Source organism: Talpa occidentalis, unplaced genomic scaffold, assembly GCF_014898055.3.
Source record: "Talpa occidentalis isolate TD23 unplaced genomic scaffold, MPIMG_talOcc4v2.1 talOcc4.14, whole genome shotgun sequence".
In the NCBI taxonomy this organism is placed as follows: domain Eukaryota; kingdom Metazoa; phylum Chordata; class Mammalia; order Eulipotyphla; family Talpidae; genus Talpa; species Talpa occidentalis.
In genome coordinates, this window is record NW_023601433.1 from 88,755,246 (window position 1) to 88,778,845 (window position 23,600).

A 23,600-nucleotide genomic window follows, 5' to 3' on the forward strand; every position below is an offset into this window, starting at 1 on the left:
GTCTGCACAGCTGCACCTCGGTGGAGAAAGGCGGGGGAACAGTCTGGGCGTGGGGCCTCCCAGGCTGCTTGGTACCAGGCACTGAGGGCGTGGAGTGCCACTTACTCATCGAAATTGTCGGGCGTGCCCGTGGCCTGCACCTGGGAGGCTGGGGCGGCGCCTCCTCCTGGGGGTTAGACCCGGTCCTGCGGAAAGCGTGTTGTCCAGGTGGCCCCGAGGGCACCCGTGGTCTTGGTTGGACATCAGGCTCCTTGTACCTACCCCCCTTCTTGTCTGCTGGGGACCTCCGTCTGTGCTGCTGGTAGGCCAAACCCTGCTTTCCCAGCTCTCGTTTCTTGTGGTAATGGGTTCTATTTAATGATGGGGTCTTTTTTCTGTGACATACTGAGAAGTGATTACCTCGATGAGGGCCTGTTTTCGTTTCAAGAGACAGAAAACATTAAACGGGGAAATAGGAATGTATTAGCTCATCTGGTTGAAAATGCAGAGGGATAAGCTTCAGGCAGGGCTTGATCCAGCAGTTCAACTAATGTTACCAGGACCTGCTGCCAGGCGTTGCCTTGGATTCCCCTGGAGGCTTGGTTCAGTTCTCTGTATCACTGTGGGGATCAAGTGGCCTCGGGGAATAAAGAATTCTGCTTGGATATTTCCACCAGAAGTCCCGGGCCTCATTATTGCTGGTCTGCACGGGGTCTCTGATGGGCCGCGCCTGGGCCAAGTACTGTTCTTGGAAATGCGAGTGGAATCAATACCGCCTGGAGTAAGGCGCAGGGGAGGAGATGGTTCCCAGGGAGGGGGACGGTGTGGAGTGCTGGCAGCCACGCCTGTGCAGGGGCCCCAAGGCCGGCTGCCCATCTCGCAGCACTGCTCGCTGCCCCTGGCAAGGACTGCCTCCCTTCATAAGACCCGAGTCCCCGAATTAAGCCTCCAGCCTTTGGGGGGCTGGCTGGGAGCCTGGCCTTCCTCCTGGAAGCCCCCAAGTAATGGTGTGAACAATGGCCCAGCCGCCGAGGGAGTCCAGCCCAGCGACCTCATTCACACAGACACCCCAGAGGAAACAGGAGCAGAGAAATTGCTGGCCTGTGTTAAATTTAGATTTATTCTGTTGAAGCTAATTGTAATCTTTATTTGGTCCCAAGTGATTCATTCTTATCGTTCTTATTATAGCTGAGAAAATTAATTTTTATTCTACCATAAAGGTGGCTGTAATAATCTGGGTTCAGGGAGGGGGATTACTTTAATAAGATTTGCCAGGCGCCTTTGAAACAGTCAGCTCTTATTAGTGCGAGGATCCGGCCTGTTGCGCTGGAGGGGACGGGGGGCCTGGGGGTGCTGGTAGGGCCAGCTCGGCTAGAAGGGGCAGGCCTGTCTGCTGGGTAGAGTTCAGGTGTGTTCTTGTTCCCGCTCCCAGGATGGGCTGCTCAGGTCTTTGGCTTAGATGGAAGTGAGGGCAGTCAGCGGAGCGCGCCCTGCCGAAGACCACCCTGGCGTGCGGTAGTGGATGCTCTCGGAGGTCAGCTCCGGCCTCTGCCTGGGCTGTGGGGACTCGGAGAGCACACTCCTTTGGGGAAGCAGGTGCCATAAGCTCTAATTTGCAATCCCAAATCCGCAAAGCTCTGAAAAGGAAAATGCAGTGGGTAAACTCCAGCAGAGGCACTTGGAGGCAGAACCTCCCCTGAACTCACTGTGACTGTTCCCCAAGGGCAACATTCTGTCTCTGGCTTTAGGACCATGGATGTGTTTGATTAAAGGATGTGGTTCCAGCTGCCACTAATATTCAGAATGTACACTGTCCTGTTTTTCCGAGTCCAAAAACTAAAATCGAACATTCTGGAAAGGAGGCTCTGCCTCTGGCTCTGCGCTGGCTGAAGGGCACATGTCAGTTTCTGATTTGGGGGAGAAAATCCAGCAGCCCTGAGTTTTACGTGAAATTTCTTCATTTCTGTGTGTGAGTTATCGATTCCAACTTCAACATTTTTTTCAGAGAGAGAAGCTCCTCCACATCGATGATGATTAGGGAACTGCCAGTCAAAACTGCGGAGATGCCACTGCCCGGTGAAGGGAGTGGCTAACGACGGTGACGATACCCAATGTGGGCAAGGGCGTGGGGCAGCCAGAACCGCCTGCCGGGCTGGCAGGGACCCAGTCTGGCCATTGCTTGGCCGCACAGTCCCCCAGGTTCTGTAAAGTGCAACATGCACCTACCTGTGGCCCATCCCTGCTCAACTTTATAAACGTGGTGTATGCAGGCTCGTGTGGCCTTGCTCCTCGTTGCCCCGCACTGGAAGCCGCCCAAATGCCGGGCAGCTGTCAATGGACACGCACCCGCAGTGTTGTAAAAAGAGCAGCCGGCGACGCACACGCGCTGGTGCCCTCCAGCCGTGCTGTCGGAGGAGGCGACAGGAAACCTGGGGCCGAGTGGCCACGTGGCTGAGAGCCACCCAGTGCTCCTTGGAGCAGGGGAGATGACAGAGCTGCTTGGGGCAGTGCGGGGAACGGAGATCCCCAGGCAACGGACTCAGGGGCCTTTTGGGGTGATGGAATGTTCTGGAACCGAATTGTGTGATGGATGCCTAGCTGTGGGGGTCAGATGGAGCCCCACAGGAAGACTTTATGATAGCTACAGTGTGCGGACCTCAGCGAAGCTTGCATTTGAAGACCGACCACATCCACAGGGCTCCAATTTCAAAGAGTATAAAAGTAATTATAATGAAAAAATGATTATAATAAACAGACCCCCCCTCTCCCAGCAACCCGCCCTCTTCCCCATGGCCGACCAAGGTATTTCATGCATGGAAAAACATATAAACATATAAACGTGTGTTGAAGTATATATACGTGAAACTGTATATAGTTTGTTTTTCCATCTCAAAAACGAGTAAACCACGAATACTATCTTGCACCTTGTTTTTTTTCCACTTCTCCCACAATATGTCTCCAAGATGCATCTCTAACATCTCGAGCTGTGTTTCCACCTGCTGTCACGTCCCCCCACCGTCTGGCTGGCCCCTCACTGACCTCGCCTCTCTGGTTCTTGCACACTCGGCTGCCGCAGAAGCCCCTGGCCAGATGCTGGGTCCTCAGCTTGCTCATCCTTCCTTGCCGCCCGACGCCCTGTGGCCAAGCTGAGGCTCCCGGCAGCACCCGGCACATGCAGCTCAGGGGACACACTGGCCGGGTGGGACCTGCACGCTCCAGGCGGTGTCCTCTTGCTTGTGTGCAGGCGTGTATACAGGGCGGACCTCAGGAAGGGGAGCTACTCCATGGAAGGGTTTGTGCAGATGACGTTTGGATGAAGTTTGGCAGCTTCTCAGCTGCGCATCTTCGAGGGATGAAGGCGCCTGTCCCCACCCAGCACCTCGCCAAACCGTGCCACACATGTCTGGTCCCTCTGATTCTTGTCAGCGTGTTTAAGAAGAGCCCCCTCACATCAACAAAAAGAAATATAAAAACCATATGGTAATATCAATAGATGCTGAGAAAGCTTTCGACAAAGTACAGCACCCATTTATGATAAAGGCCCTTGAAATTCTCGGGATACAAGGAACATACCTCAACATCATAAAGGCCATATATGACAAGCCCATAGCCAGTATCATTCTCAATGGTGAAAAGCTGAAAGCATTTCCATTAAGATCTGGAACAAGACAAGGATGTCCACTCTCACCACTGCTTTTCAGTAAAATACTGGAAGTCCTAGCCAGAGCAATAAGACAAGAGAAAGACATACATGGAATCCAAATAGGGAAGGAAGAAGTTAAACTAGCACTATTCACAGATGATATGATAATATGCATAGAGAACCCCAAAAACTCCACAGAAAAACTAATCAAACTAATCAATCAGTTTAGTAAAGTTGCAGGATACAAAATCAACACACAAAAATCAGTAGCCTTCCTATACACAAACAATAAATCTGAAGAAGAATAAATCAAGAAAATCATCCCTTTTATTATTGAAACAACAACAAAAAAATAAAATACTTGGGAATAAACCTAACAAAAGAGGTAAAGGGCCTATACAAAGAAAACTATAAAACACTGTTAAAAGAAATAGAAGAAGGGCCTCCACTGGTGGCGCAGTGGTTGAGCACTGGGCTGCGAAGCTGCCTGCAGCCTCTGCAGCATCAGCTTGATTCCCTGCCGCCCGGCGAGGGTCCCACGTGGCGCGCAGACCTCTCCTGCCGTGCCTGCTGCTGCCCTCAGCAGTGTATTTCTTTGTCAGTCTGCTCTGCTCTCCCCTCTGGCTCTGGTGAATTCTCTCACCCTCCCTTGCTTCTGACTGTACCCAGTGCTTGTATAAATAATAAATAAATAAATCTTAAAAAAAAAAAAAGAAATAGAAGAAGATACAAAGAAATGGAAAGACATCCCCTACTCATGGGTTGGAAGAATTAACATTATCAAAATGGCCATCCTACCAAAAACAATTTATAGATTCAGTGCTATTCCAATAAAAATTTCAATGATATTCTTCAAAGAAATAGAACAAATATTGATGAAATTCATATGGAGCCACCAAAAACCCTGAATAGCCAAAGCTCTCCTGAAAAAAATAGAAGGGAATGGAGGTATCACACTCTCAGACTTCAAACTATACTACAAAGCCATAATCATCAAAACCACATGGTACTGGAACAAGAACAGACATACGGACCAATGGAACCGAATAAAAAAATCCAGAAATAAACCCACAGATTTACAGTCAACTAATCTTTGACAAAGGAGAAAAGAATGTGCAGTGGAACAAAGAAAGTATGTTCAGTAAATGGTGCTGGGAAAACTGGGTCGCTACATGCAAAAGAATGAAGCTTGACTACTACCTCACACCATACACAAAAACCAACTCAAAATGGATTAAATAACTAGACATAAGACCTGAAACCATAAAATACATAGAAGGAAATATAGGTGAAACACCGTATGGCATACACCTCAGTAACATCGTCAAAGACACATCACCCAAAGAAGTGATAGTGAAGGCAAAGATAAACAGCTGGGACTACATCAAATTAAAGAGCTTCTGCGCAGCAAAAGAGACAGTAACCAAAACAAAGAGAAACCCCACCGATTGGGAGAAAATTTTTGTACACAACACTAGTGATAAAGGACACAAAAATCTACAAAGAGCTGATGAGACTCAAGAAAAACAAAGTAAATAATCCAGTCAAAAAATGGGCAGAAGAGCTAAAAAGAAACTTCTCTGAAGAGGAAATACAAATGTCCAACAGGCATATGAAATAATGTTCAGCATCACTTGTCATCAGGGAAATGCAAATCAAAACTACCATGAGATACCATCTCACACCAGTGAGAATGGCACGTATTAAAAAAACTAGCAACAACAAATGTTGGCGAGGATGTGGAGAAAAAGGAACTCTCCTGCACGGCTGGTGGGAGTGCAAACTGGTCCAACCACTGTGGAGAGCTGTGGAGATTTCTCAACCTACTAAAGATGGAGCTTCCATAGGATCCAGCGATTCCACTCCTAGGTATTTACCCAAAGGAATCAGAAACATTCGTTCCAAAGGGCACCTGCACCCCTATGTTTCTAGCAGCACTGTTTACAATAGCTAAGCTATGGAAACAGCCCAAATGCCCAAAAATAGATGACTGGATCAAGAAGATGTGGTGCATATACACCATGGAATATTACTCAGCAATCAAAAAGATAAACTCATGCCATTTGCAGCAACATGGATGGGGCTGGCAGGGATCATGCTCAGCGAAATAAGCCAGAAAGAAAAAGAAAAATACCGGATGGTCTCACTCATAGCAGGAATTTAGAAAACCTAAATAAGGGACCAGGAAAAAGACTAATTATAATAAAGTAAAAATCAAAATCAATAAGCAACTAAAAAACAAGAGACACACTGGAGGGTGGGGAGGAGGGAGTAGGATCAAAAGGGGGGTAGGAATCGTACGGAACGATTGAAAATGTATACACTGTGAAAATGTATACACTGTGCCAGATGAAAATGCATACTCTGTGCAATCATGAAAAATGGTGTGAAAATATATAAAGTTAAAAAAATAAAATAGTAATGGTAAATATACACAGAACAATAAGATGAGCCCCCTCCTCACGTTAGGGGGAAAAACCAACTTGAATGATTCAGGGTTCAAGCAGAACCCCGCGAGGGCGGGAACCTGCCCTAGGCTCGCTACGTAGACCATTTCCTGCTGGAGATGCAGGACAGAGAGGCCTCGGGGGGCCTCTTCACCGAGATGGCGAGGAACGGGGAGACGTCAGAACTTGTGCACCAGCCCCACCCCATTTACCAGGACACATCCAGCCGCCAGTTGCTTACGTTTTTCATGTCCCGGGAACGTGGGAAACCAGGAAAAGCGCAGCCTCCGGGAGGCTGACACGAGGCGTCCAGCGCAGCCGCGGCCGTGTCCCTCAGAGCGGCCAGAGCTGCTCGGGCCGGGCGGGCCCTGGGGAAGCCGCTGCTCCGTGGACTCTGCAGCGTTTCCCGCAGACCCGCTTGTTTCGGATCCGGCTGCTTGGAAGAAGGGGCTCCATCGGAGAAATGATTAGAAGTAATGTGTTCATCAATGTATTTATCCTTTAAGCATTCAGAGAATTAGTGTTTGAATGCCTGGATGGTGGCGTTTGAAACTCATTGATCAGAGTTGACAGTTTTGCAAAGAATTCATTTGGCAAAAGAACTCCTCTGCGCCGCGCTGCAGGGGCTGGTGGTTCCGGACCCGAGGTGGCGCTCATACCGGGATCGCCTCTTGGCCCACACCCGCCCTGTAGGGGTCTGTCTGGCTTCTGATCCCAGCGCTTCCATTGGAACTTTATGGCGTACGGAGTCCTGTAGAAGTTTCTCTCCTCTCCACACAGTTACGGACCCTCGCCGGGCACCATGGATTCTTTGATGCCCCCACGGATGGGCAGGCGAGCCCAAGAATTCTCCTGGTGGAGGCTGCCCGTGACCCGCAGCTAGGCTGTGTCTTTGAGGACCTGGCTGCTGTCCAGGTGCCAGCTTCCCCAGGTGTTGGGGTCCCCAGATGGGGTCCCCAGGTATTGGCATCCCCAGATGTTGGGGTCCCCAGGTGCTGGCTCCCCCAGGTGCTGGTTTCCCCAGGTGTTGGCTGCAGCCCAGCCTGAGCTCTGAGTCCCCAGCAGAGTAGCCCCCCCACCCCCGCCCCGTTCCTGCGCTCTGGTCCTGGCTGGGGAGGGGACGGTCTCTGGGGAGCCTCTGTGTCTGCCCTCCCTCTGTAGTGGTCTGCTTTGGGCCACTACCCACTGATGACCACATCATCGAGGCCTCACCTAGAGGGAGAGAGGGAACTTGACTCTCGGAGAGCCGGCTAGCAAGCCGCTAGCAAGGAAACGACCCCTGGGGTCTGGTGCTGGGTCTGTGCTCTGCCCGGGACCCTCAGGCGCACCGCCTGTGGTCTGAGCGGCGCTTTGGGGAGAATTCTCTCTTCCCCGGTGACTGCTTTGGGCTCCACCGTCTCCATTTCAGTTTTTCAGATTCTGCTGAACCAGCTGCCCGCCCTCCTCATTGACCTGCTTTCAATAAAGACAGTATGCGCTCAAAACAGAGCACACGCTGACATCCTGCTGCCATGGCAACCCGCGTGGTAAACATCAGCTTTGTGCTATTTGAAGGGGGAGGGGTTAGAAATTTGGGGGGATCTGAACGAGGCTGAAGGTTGGCTGCCCTTGTCCCAGCCCCCGGTCCTGCAGGGGAGGTTCTGTGGATGGTCTGGGACGGACTCACTCTGTGTCCCTGGGGACACCCAGAGAGGATGTTGGTGACCTGCAGAGGGGGCTTGGGACTGTGGTGGGGGGCGGCCCTCGCCTCTTGGGGCCTCCCTGGAAGCTGTTTCTGGAGCGTGGTCTGTCCCCTCTGGTGTCCTGCTCCTGCTGCCCCCACCTCGCGCTGAGATGCCCGCTGAGGCCAGCAAGTGGCTCCTTCCCAGAAGCCTCCCCTTCCTGGGGGCCCCCAGCCGTCTCTGTGGGCTCCTGGCACCTGTTTCTCTTAGGGCCTCTCCCGCTGCCACACTGGCTCCTTCAGGCCACTTCCGGCCCGGGCAGCTGCCCCTCTCGATGGGCCGAGCCTCCCCGCCTCCTGGCCTCCTGGCCGCGCTCCTGCTCCCGGGCGTCTCCACTTGGGGCTCCCCTTTTGCACATGCATTTTTCTCCAAGAGGAACTTGCCTCCCCCACATCCTTCTCCCCATCTTGATACCTGCCTCCCATTGGGCCCGGCTCCAGCAAAACCCCTGACTCTTCCTTCTCCTGACTCTTCCTTCTCCGCACCTCTGTCCCCTCCTGCCACGTGCAGTCGACGTCCGGGTGCTCCCAGCACCCCTGCGTCTTCCCTCCACCCTGGGCCCTGTCTGCCGTCCAGACTGTGGGGGGCTTGGGGCTGTTGGAGCCAGTCAAGTAAGTAAGTGACCACGAGGTGGCCGTGGCCCCCAGCTGTACTTTGAGGGGTTGATGTGCTTGGGGGGGGAGGGCCACCCGGAAGCTTCCAGAGCAGGGCGCCCACCCAGGGGGAAGGGAGCGGAACTCCCAGGGGAGCAGGAACCAGGCAGTGCCGTCCCTCCGCAGCAGCTGGGGGTCTCCAGGCCAGGGGGCTCTGTGGGGCAGCTGCAGCCGGGAGTTTCTGGGGTGCAGATGTGGGGTGCAGGGCGAGCTGGCTTCACACCCGCTGCTGTGTTTTGGGGGTTGGAGGTGTAGAGCTTGAGCTGGCCCGCGCCTGGGGGCTGCTGCTGGCCAGTGCAGTGGCCTTGCCTCCACCCCACTCCCGCCTTGCCCCGGTTGTGCCCGCAGCCTGTCCACCCTCCACCACCCCAGCTGCTGCTGACCACTGGCCCCCACGATGTACGTCCCTTGCCTGGGGGGTCACACAGCTGGAGCCCCAGCTCCCCCTGCCCCCACCACCTGGATCTCCTCTAGTGGGGGCAGCACCCTAGATCTCCCCCAGCACTCGGCGGGTCTGTGACAGCTTCCGAGTCAGAGGAGAGAATTCCTGGGGCGCACGCGTCTGAGAAGAGAGACGTGCCCTTACCTCGGCCTCAGGCCTGCCCGGCGGGGCCCACACCGGCCAAGGTCGTTTCTCCTGCGCCGTGTGATCTGAGCTGAGACTCTGGACAAGGGATGGGGGGAGGGCGGGGACTTGGCAGGTGCCAGCGGGCGGCCTGTGGGTCCCCGTGCCAGCGGCCGTGAGGGCTCTGCCCTCGTCTGTCTCAGGGACTCGGCCTCGCTCTGGAGCCCAGAGTGGTGGGCGGCGGCGTGTGCCCCTTCTGGGTGCGCTCTCCCCTTCCTCTGCGGCTCGGGGGCGCCCTGGCCCCCTCCGCCGCGCGCAGTCTCTGGCCAGGCGCGGCCGGGGAGGAGGTGACCTGCTTTCTCGCGTCGCCAACGAGGAGTCTGGTCCTCTGAGTTGACTTGCTTGGTCCAGTGGTTTCTTTCGGGCGCAGTGAGGGGCCTGGACTGGAGCCCCCAACTGCCCCCGTCCGGCTCCTGCTTGAGTCGGGGCGACCCCCTGCTCCTTGCCCCGCGGGACGACCTCGCCACCAGGTGGCAGCGCAGCCCTGCACGAGGCCGTTCCCGCAGCGGCCACTGGAGGGGCCCCGGGTCCCCAGCCCGGCCATGCGGGGCTGGACTGGGGTGGCCTGAGCGCTCCCGGGGGTCCGCCTCTGTCTTCCACCTGCTGTCTCCGCGCCCCTCCCTTCCCAGGCCGACTGTGTGACGCGAATAAGCTCTGAACTTAATTTGAGGAAAGCAGACCGAGGGCTTTCGTTTTCCCACCAAAACCCCCGCTGGGGCGGCCGAGAAGTGATTTCACCTGGGACGGGTTCATGCCCGGCCCCTGGAGCCAGGGCGGTGGGGAAGCTTCTATTTCTTTTCTTGTGTTCTTTCTGGGATTTATTCTCCCAACTTTTGGGTCGTATTATTGACCAAAAGCAGGAACGGAGCTCTCCCTGCTTTGCGCGAGAAGGTGTCGAGCCTGGGGCCTCAGCACCTGGAGCCAGAGGCGGCTAAGCCTGCAGGGCCCAGCGGTGGGCGGAGCTGCTCTGCTCTTGCTGCGTGGCCTGGGGCGGGTTTCTTGACATCTCTGTTTTCTTAATCTAGAAAACGATAGGACAGTGTCACTTACACAATTACAAATTACTCATGTAACCACACAGTACTATTAGCACTGTCCCGATACGCGAATAGTGTCTCAGGCTGTGTGAAGAATAAAGGTGTAGGGGCCTCCCGGGTGGCGCGGGGGGGTTAAAATGCAGCACTATGAAGCACTCTGCAGCCTCTGCAGCTTGAGTTCGATCCCTGGCCGGCCAGGGAGCTACCCACATGGCGCAGCAGACTTTTCCTGTCTCCCCGCTGCTCCCCTCAGCAGTGTGTTTCAGTAGATCTGCCTGTTCTGCTCCCCACTCTGCCTCTGGTGAATCCTCTCACCCCCTGCACCTCTGGCCTGTACCCCAGCTCTTTTTTTTTTTTTAATATTTTATTTTATTATTATTATTATTATTTTTTTAAAGATTTATTTATTTGTGTATACATACAAACACCAGGTACAGTCAGAAGCGTAGGAGGGTGAGAGAATTCACCAGAGCCAGAGCGGGGAGCAGAGCAGGCAGAAGGACCGAAGGACACTGCTGAGGGGAGCAGCGGGCGGCAGGAGAGGTCTGCGCGCCATGTGGGACCCTCCTCCTGTGGCCGGGGAGCAGCCGGGAATCGAACCAGAGCTGCAGAGGCTGCAGGCAGCTTCCCAACCCAGCGCTCAACTGCTGCGCCACCGGGGAGGCCCACCCCAGCTCTTGTATGCATAAATAAATAAAAAAATCTTTAAAAAACAAAAGAATAAAGGTGTAAAGAGGACGTGACCTGCACGTAGTAGGTCCTCAGTAATTCCTCGTTGTCATCGCTGCCTTTGCCGCTCACCGCCTGCTGCGGCTACCCCCATGATCGCTCACTGCCAATATTTTTTCTCTGAAATTTGGTGGTGCGAATCTGCCAAGTGGACCACCCATATTTTCCTTTCTTTTGTCGTTACCAAGGTTTTCCATGTAGATTCTTCTTCTCAATTAAAAATGTAAGTTCCTCCAAGGCCGCCCGGACCCCCACGCGGCTCTCCTCGCGGCTCCTACTCCCGGGCACTCTTGTTCCTCTGGAGAAATTAATTCGGACGGACAGCAGGCTTGAGGGTTTTCCTTGGTGGTAGGCAAAGGTTTTCAGGGGCCTGAGCCGACCCCGGGATCACTGAGGGGTGTTGGAGGCATCTGAGCTCGTGCTGTTTAGATGCTTAACTTTAAGAAGCCGCCCTGCCGCGCCGCGGGAGCAGATCAGGGCCAACCACAGGGCGGGAGTATGTTGTTTCCCTGCCGCTAGGTGCTTCGTGGAGTGGAAGGCAGGGCACGGCAGCCAAAGAACAAAGGAAAGAAAGAGCCAGAGAAGAGAGGTGCTCCCCCAGGGGTTTGAGCTGACCCCAGCTAGCCGGGGTGGGGGTTTCTGTCTGTGTCAGGTGTGTTTGCTGCACCTATGGGGTGATGTCAGGCCTTACTGTGCGCTCTGCTAACATGGGGTGTCGCCAGTAGATTGTCGGCTAGTATGGGAAAACAGGAGTAAGAAAGAACGGGGTGGGTGGCCGCGGGGTGGTTTCTTGCAATGCCCTTGCCTGCTCCCCCCCCCACCCCCGTGGGAAGCAAGTTCCACCTTGAATGGGCTTGAATGGGAAGTGGCTTCCCTGGGCCGTCAGTGCCCTCCGGGCAACAGACTTACCTGGGCGCCTCCTGGGTCTGGCTGAGCTCCCCAGCGAGGGGACCCCCTGAATTCTGCCTCCACGGGACAATATTTACCACATGCGAGTGGGACCTCAGGGCCCGTGGACAAGGCGTTGCACGCGACCCCTGCTCTGTCCCGGGACGTCACAAAGCACAGGGCACAGGTAAAACTCTTGGGAATTTCTGAGGGGAAGTGCGGGACCGCACAGGCCCTTCTTAGCACACCCCCGAGCCACCCGTGTCTCCCTCTGGCGCTGCCACTGCCGCCACCGTGAAGACGCGATACCCTCAGCTGGACGACGAGCCTGGGCTGGGGCCGCTCTGCTGTGTCCCTCGGCCTAGGTCTCCAGCCTGTGCTGTGAGCGCGAGTGTCTGGCGCGTGACCCCAGCGTCCTGCTGGTTCACTTTGACACCGGTAACGTGGAGAGTGGTGACGGCAGCAGGGAGCTCAGCCACAGTCTCCAGGATTGTTTCCTCTGGTAGCAGAGTGACTGTTGTACGTTGTTTCCGACCCTTGTTCTTCTGGCTGAAACAGTGCCCTGATGGTGCTTTGGGGACCCCCAACCCCCTCCCCATACTTAAGCAGAAGCTGAGCTGTCTCCATGCTGCTGGGAAGAGGCACGGCACCTTGGCTGAGCAGGTGAGAACAGGCTGTTCACATGGCCCCAGTGAGGGGCGTAGGGGTAGGCGTGTGGCTCCTCAGGGACAAGAGGCCTCACGGAGATGGGCTCCCACAGCCCCAGAAAGACTCTCTGGGTCCTGTTGGATTTGCAGAGGGCGGCGTGAGGCTTGCTGGTGTTAGTCTTGACATGACACGGGGGTGGAAATTAAGCTAGCTCCATGGAGGAGAGCAGAGTGATGGGTGAAAATGCATCTTCGAAAAGGCTTAAAAAATTTTCATTCGTTGAAACTCACTCTTTCTGGCATACAGCTCTGTGAGGTTTTTGACAAATGCATGGAGTCGTGTCGCCGCCAGCACGCCGGAGTGCGGAGCAGTCCCGTCACGCCGCCCCGAGCCCTTTGTTCTGCGTTTCTACGGTCAGCCCCTCCCCGCCCGGAATCCCTGGCAATCGCTGATCTGTTCTCCATCCCTCTAGCTTTGAAGGTCACATAAATGGAATCGTACAGTAGGGAGCTTGATGAGGCTCCTCCTTTCATTCAGCAAAATGCGTCTGAGATTTACCCACGCTGACACGTGCCTTCCTCATGCGCGCTGCTTTGTCATTGAGTACCATCCCGTTCAGCGGGAATACTGCTGTTTGTTTCTCCATTTACTAGCTGTAGGCCTTGTGTGAAAGCGTACTGATAGTATGGTTTAGATGCTGGATCCAGCCAGACCTGAAGCTACCATCACCCCCTGGACACTCCAGCTACGCCTGCCTTTCAGTTCCAATTTTGTTTATACTTGCGTGGTGCGGGGTATCTGAGAGTCGAGAGAATCACGCTTGCATCTCAACAGTGGCCAGACGAAAGGAAGCCGTCTGCACTAGTGAGAAGTGCGAAGCAGACGTGCTCTGCATAGGACAGTCCCCCGTGTGCGGCTATGCCACAGCGGGCCACACGGCCGGCTTCCTCCTGGCGTGACCCTGTGGGGGGTGGGAGGTGACACCATATTGGACACAGAGGGACATCAAATCCCTGGGATGAGGTGACTTGTCTCAGTACATCAGTTGAGTTGGTGGCAGAGCTGGGACCTCGGCCAGGTGTCCCTCACCTCGTGTAAGCCTCAGCTGCCTACCACTCAGGCAGCGGCGGAGCTGTCAGCATTACTTAGTGAATTTCCCTCTCTTATTTAAACAATCTCCAAGGTGTCCAATTTAGAATAAATATAAATGGAAATTAGAACAAGGTCATCAGCATTTCCTACTGTTTAACAGCTGACGATGCCTCCAGGAGGTCAAAACGACTGTCACTAAGATCTATATAATCCGTTTAATAATGCGCTTCCTACATCTGGTGCCCCGCGGAAGTCTTCCACGATGACTTAACAGCGCTTCACTTTTGTGGCTCTGAGTGTGGTGATTGCCTCTTTGTTAACGAAAGCACAGCTCATGTTAAGGAAGAGCTATGTGATCTCTTCCCACCTTTTAGTGGGGCAGGTGCACAGTGCCCAAACTGTTCATCTCTCCAGTGTTGGATGAGTCGCGTTTCCCTCGCCGCTGTAGTAAATAAACCCCAGCTGTGACTGAACACACTGAAAGGTGGTTTCCTGCTCACACCTGTGCGGGTGGCGGTGTGTGACCAGCAGCTCTCCTCCACGTGAAGACTCAGGGCCCCAGGCTCCTGCAGGCATACGGCTCTGCCACGTTCTGGGACCCCTGAGTCCTTCCTTCTCCTGGGAGGAAGGTAAAAGTTATCCATTTTGGCCTTAAGGTGGCGAGCAACACCGATGCTCATGTTCCTCGGGCCAGCACTGGTCACACGGCCACACCTGGAGGAGAGGCGGCATGTTCCTGGCTGAGCAGCCGTCCATGGCACTGTGCTTGGAAAGAGCTTCTTCATCTCTCCCACAGATGTGGAGCCTCCTCTAGATCCTGCCACTCGCCCGCATGCCCATCTCAAGCTGCCAACGCTGCTCAGTGCTGACCCCCCCCCACTGCCCGGCTAGTTGGGGTGCATCTTCACAGCCAGGCGCGTGCATGGGAGAGGGAGGTCATGCTACCTGAGTTTGAGGTTGGCAAGCCCCTTCCACACCTCTGCCTCCATCCCCGTGCATCACGCATCTCCGGCGCGTGCATCTCTGCCTCCGCCCCGCTGCCAGCCGGGGCCAGTGCCGCTCCTGGCTCTTTCTAGGGCTTAGCGCTGGGGTTCTGCTCTCAGTCCCACCTGCTCCCGAGTCAGCCGTCCCGACAGCAGCGCTCTCCGGGAGGGACGAGGACTCGGCTGGTTCACGTGCCTTCTTCCTTCCCTTCGCGGCTGGTTAGCCTGGAGTTTGGCTGCAAGTAACAGCAGGGGTGGCTTCAGGGCTCCGCAGGGGCTTATCTGTTTGATTTGCGGGCGTCGCCAGCTCTGTCCTCCTCAGGGTGTCGCTGGCGCTCAGGCTGACGCATGGCTGCTGCATCTCCACCCCTCCAGGGGGCGCCCGCGCCCTCCCCTGGACCCTCTCCAGGGTCCATGTACATGCCTTTGGGAGAGACTGAGTTCTGCCTGGGGGTGAGCTCCAAGCAGCCCCCACTCCAGTGGGGCCTGGCAGGGTCTGCCCAGGCGGGTGGGTGCTGTCTGCACGTGGGCTCACTCCCTGGCTCTCGGGCGGGACTCCTGGCCTCACGGTGTGCCCTGGGGTCCCGTAGGTGGGCAGCCTCGACCCCTGTCACACACGGAACGTTCTAGGTCAGGGCCTCCTCTGCTGTCCTGCCCTTCAGAGTTCGTCCTGCCTTATCTCAGATGCCTCCTCCGTTCCTCTCGATAACAGGTTCGCTCCTTTCAGCGCTTACACGCTTCCGTTTCTGTGGAGAGTCGGGGAAAGACGCGCACCCGCCACCTCAGTCAAGTCCCTATCTTTCTCTTTAGAGGAAAAATGTCAACACTTCTCTTAGATTGAAAAAGCAAGGCACATTCATGTTGGAAAATTTAAAACACAGGGAAGTAAACAGCGGGAGGTCGAGACCCTGGGCGGCCGGCAGCTGCAGCAGGCTTGGCGGGGCAGGCGAAGCCCGAGTGGGGCTCAGAGGGAGGCCCGGAGGACAGGCAGGGCCCACCGAGGGGGCGTTGACAAGGGACAGGGCCTCTGTGCCCCCAGGGCTGCCGCAGGGAAGGGCTTCCTCACGCGGGGGTTGGGATCTGCGGTCGGGGTGTCCAGGCCTTGTCCCGCGCTCTCCCGGCCGCACCTCGGCGGGGGTCTGCTTCCTCACCTCCTTAGGGGGCCCCAGTGTGGCTGATAAAAGCCCAGCGCACAGGCTGCATCTTACCTTCATGGTCTCGTCCGAGGCTCTAGCGCCCAATCCTTCACGCTTTTTCCAAGGGGGAGCTCCCGGAGTGAGAAGTCAAGTGGAGGGCCTCCGCGGCCGGTGCGGCCTGCGCGGTCTCCACAGAGCTCTCGCTTGGACTTCTGCACCGAAGGAAGCTGCTGATAGATTCAGGAGTTGAATATAGCGCTTGAATTTGCCCAGAGGGCCCCTATTTTTATAGCCCCAAAGGGAACTGAGTATGTGTGTGGGGGGGTGATGGTGGGAGGGGCCCTGCAGGCCCCGGGCTTGGGCCATCCTGGGTGTACCTCAGGCGTCCCGCTGCTGTCAGGACGCCCCCCGAAGCAAGAACGACCCTGTGCATCCCCACCCCACCTGCAGGCCTAGGTGAGAGGGGAGGTGACTGCGAATTTGATCCCAGGATGTGTGGGGACTCTGCGTGGAAGTGGAGGGTTGCTGGGAGCAGAGACTGTGAGTCTGACTGTGTGTTAAATCCTGTGCATCGGCCTTTATGCAGAAGGCGTGTCCCCCGGATCTTGCCACAGAACGTTACCCCAAGTGCTCTTCCCTCTGCCCAGGGCCTGGTTTGGCTCTGGTAAGAAAGACAGCCCGGAGACGGGCCGGGTCTGCTGGCGGCACAGTCTGGATTCTGTTCCGGGGCCAGGCCAGAGCGGGCAGCGGCCTTGGCCCAGGTGCCTTTGTGCCCCATGGGGTCACTTTTCCCGGTTGTCCACCCCTTCCCAGCCTTGCACGGGGGTTGGCAAGGAGAGTGCGCGTGAGCTCACGGCGTTGGAGGAAGGGGCTGTGTCCCCCGGGCCCTCTGGGCACCCCGCGGAAGGGGTTCTTCCAGAGCCAGGGAGAGCTTTGCTTCTTGCTTTCATTGTAGGGACCATGTCCAACTAGTGACCTCATCTCGTGCTCTGAGAGGGCCATTCAGGGGCCCGCTGCGCTCCCCTGTCACTGCGGACGCGCGCACAATGGGGACTTTGCTGGGAGCTTTCCGCTGGCAGCCGGCGCGGCCCGAGCCAGGCTGCCTGGTCAGATGCCGCCTCTGCCACTTCCTAACGGTTTGGCCACCGACCCCCTGCGCCTCTGCTCCTCCCGCGGTGGGCTGGGAGTTGGAGCCGTGCGGCCCAAAGGTCATGAGGGTGGACAGAGCTGAGGCCCAGCAAGGGGTGGAGAAGGGCTTGGTGCCGGGATTCTCTAAACGACGGTGATGCTCTCTGTTCCCTGTTTCCCTTCTTTTAAAAGATTTTATCTGTAACTGGAAAGGAAGTGTGTCCCCCAGGTCCCTGGCAGTGAGGGGGGCTGCCTCAACTCCCCGTTTCACCTGCCAGCGGCTGAGAAGCCCTGGTGCCCCCTGCTCCCCAACAGAAACCCAGGCCCTCGAGGACCTCAAGACCAAGACTAGAATGAGGGGCTCAAGTGCTGGTTAAAGAAAGATTTATTGAAAAGTGACAGGGCCCGGACAGCCCTCCTGAAACAAAGCGGCTCTCTGAGACGCCGGGGCCGCGTCTGTGCAGGGCTGAGGGCCGGGGTTTGAGAACAAAGGAATTGAACTTCATTGGCCGAGACGGCCAGGAGCGTGGACTTGGCTAAAGTCCATCTGTCCATGTGAGTGGGGTGCATTCCGGGGCTCGTGGACAGCTCCTGGGCGCACAGCTCCTGGAGTCTGGGTGCCCCCGCTGCCGTCCGGCCCAGCCTGGCCAGAGGCCTGGAGCTCCCTTCTCCCATAGGTGGGCTTACTGAGCTGCAGAGAGCTGGCTCCGGGAGGCACAGGCCGCAATCGGTAACAAACACACACACTGTGGCCGAGGAAGTTTACGGCAGCAGGTGTCTGGGCCTCGAGTCAGATTCATTTAACCTCTTGTTAACCAGCCCAGCAGGAACAATGGGAACAGGCCTGTCCTCGAGTCCTGCCCCTGGCCTGGGCCCCTCCTGTCTCAGACCTTTCCTCGTCACTGAATTTAGACAGGGTCAAGGCTTTTTTTTTTTAAAAAAAATATATTTATTTATTTATACAAGAACCGGGGTGCAGGCCAGATGTGCGGGAGGGTGAGAGGATGCACCAGAGACAGAGCTGGGAGCAGAACAGGCAGATCACTGAGATACACTGCTGAGGGGAGCAGCGGGGAGACAGGAGAGGTCTGCTCAAGGCTTGGCAGGGTGGTTCCATCTTCTGGGCTGTGGCCCTGCAGTGCTTCAGCATGCCCCAGCACCTCCAGCATGCCTGGGCACCGGACGTGCCTGGACCCTGACCCTCAGTAGCCTCCCAGCTCTGTTCCTCTTGCTCATGCTTTTATCTATCCCCTGCGTTCCTTGTCTCATTGACAGTTCTATAAAGTACAAGACCTCAGAGTCTTTCGCACCGCCAGCCCCTGTTGGACAGAGCTGGTTCAAACCCTAATTTTGACCACATTCAAATTACTTAATTTCTTCGTACCTCTGTTTTGTCTTTTTTCAAAAGGAACTAAGACTCCTCGTCTCAACTGTGTCGATAACCAGCTGACGTAGCAGATAAATACGCCCTGGCATGTTGGCAGCTCTGTGTGTGGCGTGTTTGTCCTTTAAGTGATATTTTCTCCTTCCACGTAAGAATGGCAGCTCTTTTTTTTTTTTTTGGCAAACCTAGCAACCAGCTAGTGACCGCAGTGATGTGATGTTTGAGGAGTAGTGGATGGAGTGATAATGTGATGCACAAATAAGGCGTTAATGGTGATGGTGTCCACTGGCGACTCTGGACACTGTGTCCCTGTCACAAGGACACACAGAGACTCATTTTCTCAGGCATTAAAGCAAAGCCATCTTAATTGATAGTCATTCGGCAAATATTTATTTGGTTTCTCCTGCTCGGGACTGGAGATCTAGCAAGAAGCTGGACACCCAGGCCTCTTGCTGGCATGGAAGCCTGGATTTTAATAGTGGGGATGGGCAGCAAGTAAACAGGTCAGCACTCACAGGCCTGTTTGCAGAGGGTGGCGGGGGCTCGCAGAAATTTACCAGAATCAAGTGGCTGGTGGGTGGCTGTATTAGACTTTATTTTTTTCATTTTCTATATATTTTATATCATTCTTCATTGTTGTCCAATGTGTGCTCCCTCCTCTCAGGGGCAGTCCCTGCGCGATTCCCACCACCGCCACCCGCGCCGCCCCGCAGTCCCTGCCCCTCCCGCCCCATTTTCATCCTACTCCCGTCTCCCCTGCAGCCTGTCTCTGGTTTAAAGTTGCCCGTTGATTTTGATTTTTAAGTTATTATCATTACTTTCTTCCCCTGATCCCTTATTTGGTTCCTCTGCATTCCTCTTATAAGTGAAACCATCCGGTATTTTTCTTTTTCTTTCTGGCTTATTTTGCTGAGCATGATCCCTGCCAGCTCCATCCATGTTGCTGCAAACTGCATGTGTTTATCTTTTTTGATTGCTGAGTAATATTCCATGGTGTATATGGACCACATCTTCTTGATCCAGTCATCTATTTTTGGGCATTTGGGCTGTTTCCAAAGCTTAGCTATTGTCAACAGTGCTGCTATAAACATAGGGGTGCAGGTGCCCTTTGGAATGGATGTTTCTGTGTCCTTTGGGTAAATACCCAGGAGCGGAATTGCTGGATCCTATGGAAGCTCCATCTTTAGTAGGCTGAAGAACCTCCACAGCTCTCCATGGTGGTTGGACCAGTTTGCTCTCCCACCAGCCGTGCAGGAGAGTTCCTTTCTCTCCACACCCTCGCCAGCATTTGTTGTTGATGGTTTTTTAAATATGAGCCATTCTCACTGGTGTATGTATTAGACTTTACCCAAGAAAATGGAAATAACTCTAGGTATTTCAACAGAGGGAGATCACTAAAGGGAATTAGTTACTCAGGTGAGGCACGATCTGGGCATGGTAAAGCATGAGGCCAGAGGGACGAATGAGGGGAGATTGGACCTGGCTGGGCCCCCAGGAGGTTCGCGCTGCTGTCTGTAGGGAGCCGCCGCCACGGTGGGGCTGTCGGGCTGGAGTCACAGAGGAGCGTGGTCTCAGCCAGGGATGCTGCACCGTGGGGGGTGTGCCCTGGTTCTCCCCTCCTCCACCCTGTCTTCCACCAGGGCCTCACGCTGAGGACACTCGCCCAGAAGCCGGGAGCACGGGCGCTTGGGGCCTCTGGTTCCCTGGGCTGTGGAGAGGAGGGCTCGGGGTTGGGGGCACTGGTCAGAGAAGCCTCCCTGGGCTCAGAGGTCCCCAAGGAAGGAGCCGGCTCCACTCAGCGGGTGACGGACTCCCCAGCCAGGCTGAGTGCGAGGACAAAGCCGAGGAGACGTCCCGAGTGTGTCGTGGGCATTGAGGGGAGAACGCCAGGTGGAGGAGACAGCAGGGTCTCCAACCTGCGCCTGTGTCCAGAGGTACGTCCCGGTGGGGTGGGGGGGCTGGCAAGGCCTCCTGGAGCTCCGCGTCCTGCGGCTCTTGGGCACCCGCTGAAGGATCACCCTCCTTGTGGACGGCTTTCTAGGGCTGCCTGCTGCCTGCTGGCCACGGGGAAGGGAGCCTCCGGGGTCTGAGCCTCGGCTGTCTTGTGTGCACTAGGCAAAGGTCACCTGCCTTTAGCTGCCCGTGGTGACCGGGCCACAAAACTGGAGGCTTGCTCCTGGCAAGGCCAGCGGGGTATTCAGAGGCTCTTGCTGCACGATCTTAGGGCTCTGGTCCCCGATCCTCCCCAACCTGACCAGGGTGCCTTGCAGAGCCATGCCATCGCCCCAAGATGGTGAGTCCCAGTCTCCCTGATCTGGGAGGACACTCATTCCTCCTGAGTCTCGGGGTGGGGGCCCTGGAGCCGTGTGCTGTCGGGGTGCTCATCTGCCTATGCCGTCTCATCCTGGACTCCCGTGGGAAGTGCTCCTCAGCCAGGCCTGGCCCGGCCTCCTCACGCCAGCTTCCAGCCAGGTCTGCCAGGCCAGCTCAGCAGTAAAGAGCCCCCTAGGAAATCAGCAGACTGAGGCCTCATGGCACATTCAGAACGGGGCTGTCTGGCCCACCTGTCAGGGGAGCGGGGTGGGGCCCTCGTGGGACACTTGGGGTTGAAGGGAGGTGGTGCTGGTGTCCCAGGCTGGGGATGTCTGTCTGGGCATGCGGCCCAGGACTTCCCCAAGCGCTCCTGGATTCAGGCACAGTGTCGGCTCGAGGTCTGGGTGAGGCCCTGGAGGCAGATATTTATGACTAAGCTTTCAGACGAGATTTGTATTGCCTTGTGCTTGAGTGATGGTGGGGCGGGATCGCAAACTCCACACTGTTATTTTAGATAAAACGGAGGCTTTGGCCACCGTAAAGAAGAGAGAAGGCACAGCTTTAAATTTCTTGTAAATCAATTTCTTGGACAGGTTTACAATATTGACATAAATGATAAGGAGAAAAAAACACCAAATCACTTTGCAAAGAAAACAGCATCTTATAGTTTGCATTAATTTTAATTTCCTTTTCCACGTTGGGGAAAAAAATCAGAATTTACACTTGGCCTTGAGCTTCCCCTACATTTACGAGAGGGTGGGTTTGAGCTCCTTTTCCAAACCCGGCCGCCGTGCGCCTTGGCCCACTGAAGGACACTCGTGCCGGGCGAGGCAGCGCTCCCTGCGCTCTGTCCTCGTGCCACTTAATGCAGGGGCGAAGTCCCCTGGGATTGAACTTCCTGGAGAGGGGAACCCACCTCCCCAAAGCGAGTTTGGAGCTCACAGGGCACTGCGGCGCTGCCCGACATTGCCAAAATACAAATTGCCCCTTGGAGGCGGCAACAGCTCAAATTCCTGCCCAGACGAGGCTGACTCTTCAGTCACGTCTCCTCCTCTGCCTTGGAGCAAACCCCGCCGAGGCTGCCGATGGGAGCGGAGCCAAGGTCTCGTGGTCAGCGGGAAGATGCTGCGGGCGAGCTTGGGTGGCCTCAGGCTTATGTACGCGTGCGCCTTACCTAGAGCCGCGCGATGGATTGAAAACCCAGCTTGGGCGAAGCCGAATGCAGCTGTCATGTCTGCTTCTCCACTGACCACGTGGGCAGCCTTTTCTCATGATGCCACACGCTGAGAGTGTGGCTCGGCCCCGCTTCGCTGTCACACGCGCGGCCCGGCTCGCCCTCAGACTCGCCCAGTGCCTTCCGAGGGTGGGCTTGCGGTGGCCCGGGTGTTGCTGTCAACCATCACGCTGGTGCTGGGCCCACTGCCATCTGTCTCCTTCCCGGACTCCTGATTATTCCTGGGAAGGGATTCCGAGGAGGCACGTTGTGGGACAGGCGGCTGGGCCCCGGTTCTGTGCCAGCTCCTGGGCAGACGCGCCGCGTCCCCGCGCTGTCCCGGCGTGGCGCCCGTGGGGCCGAGCGGGCGGGTGGCTAGTGAGACGCCGCCGGAGGAGGAGGGATGCCACCTGCGCCCTCCAGGGACCGCCCCGCACGGGAGCGGGCTCTCCACGCGGGCCGGGCGACGCGCCGTTGTGTGCGCGCAGCGCGGGGCTATCCTTGGCATATTGAAAAGCGGATGCACTTGACGGGCTGATGTCTGATGACCGTGTGGGCTGTGGAGCGGTCTGCACAGACGTGCTCGTCAGCCCGTCCCGCTTGCCCGGGTCCTGTAGCGTGTGCTCCGACGGCTTCACGTAAGGTCTGGCCCCTAATGGCGCCTCCAGACATGATTCATCTCGGGACTGATTCCTTGTGCCCTTGACCAGCATCACCTGCTTCCCCCTCCTCCCCCGCGCTGGCCGCCACTGTCCTGCTCCCCGCGCCTGCGCCCGGCAGTTTCAGACCCGCGTGCAGGTGAGATCATGGAGTAGCTGGGGGGACTCGCCTGGGGGCACCTTGAGTGAAGTCTGCGTCGCCCGACGTGCTCGTGTCTCTCTTCACCTCCTCGTTACAATCCTGTCTTCCTCTGCGGAAGGAGCGCTCAGCCTGGGCAGCCCGGAAAAGGCCAGAGCCTGCTGAAATCAATGGAAAGCTCCATCCCTCAGAATTTCCACCAGCTGAGGAAAAGAAATTCTCGGGAGCCAGAGCCGATGGGGTGGGCGGTGGGAGCCTTTCTCCCGCGGGCACCGGCCGGCTCCAGGGCTCCTGGGGCTTCTGGGGAGCCGGCTCCCCGGGGGGCGCATCCCAGTTGGTACCCGCATTGTGGCCCTGGTTCAGGCTTCAGCTTGAAAAGCTTGTGGGGTCTTTGCTCTGTGTCTCCCCATTTGAAAGAACCCCCCCCCCCATATATGAGCAACAGAAACACGGGCACGAGCGTGGGTGTGTATCTGCCTCTGTTAACCAAGTAATATGTGATTGTAACGAATTTGAAGAAAGTAGAAAGCGGGAAAATAGTTTTTTTCTGGGTTCACCAGACACGCACATGCTGTGTCCACACTTCCGCACGACACGCACAATCTACCCCCAGGGCTAGAGCGGAGCCGTGCGTGGTTTTTAATTCTTCACGAGTCACGGATGTCACACGGTTGATGTCTTTTCGGTTATGTCTGCAGAGCTCTGCCTGTCACTCTGCTGCAAAGATGTATCATTTACATCTCCTCTGATTAACAAGCCTTTAGCGTGCATTAAGCTAATAAATGACGATGGCTCGAGCATTGGTGGACCAGCGCTGTTCCACGCGCTCCTGTTCGTTCTCCCTCCATCCCTGCAGCGGCCCCGGGAGGCAGACGCGCAGCTACATACTCCTTCAGCTGCGGACACTCGAGACACAGGGAGGTTAGGCACCTGCTCGGGGTGTCCAGCAGGCAGGTGGCGGAGCTGGGGTTCAAACCAAGGCACCCGCTTCAGCACTTTCACCCTTGGGGCTGCGTGTGATTCAGCGTGGCCGCAGGGACCCACCTCGTGACAGCCTCCGCATCGTCGCTGGTGCTTCGGAAGGAGGGCCTGGGGGTGCGGCCGCTGAGCCCCACGCCACCTCATTTCATTGATTTATGGAAATGTTTAAATGCCCAGGTGGCTGCCAGGTGGCTGCTGCATA

The 23,600-nt window shown here is 56.1% G+C and overlaps 1 protein-coding gene across 1 annotated transcript in view; it reads left to right on the forward strand.

Moving 5' to 3' along the window:
- The window catches only part of TMEM132B (transmembrane protein 132B), a 166,162-nt gene that overhangs the window by 62,255 nt on the left and 80,307 nt on the right, over window positions 1–23,600 (forward strand). The window lies entirely within an intron of this gene.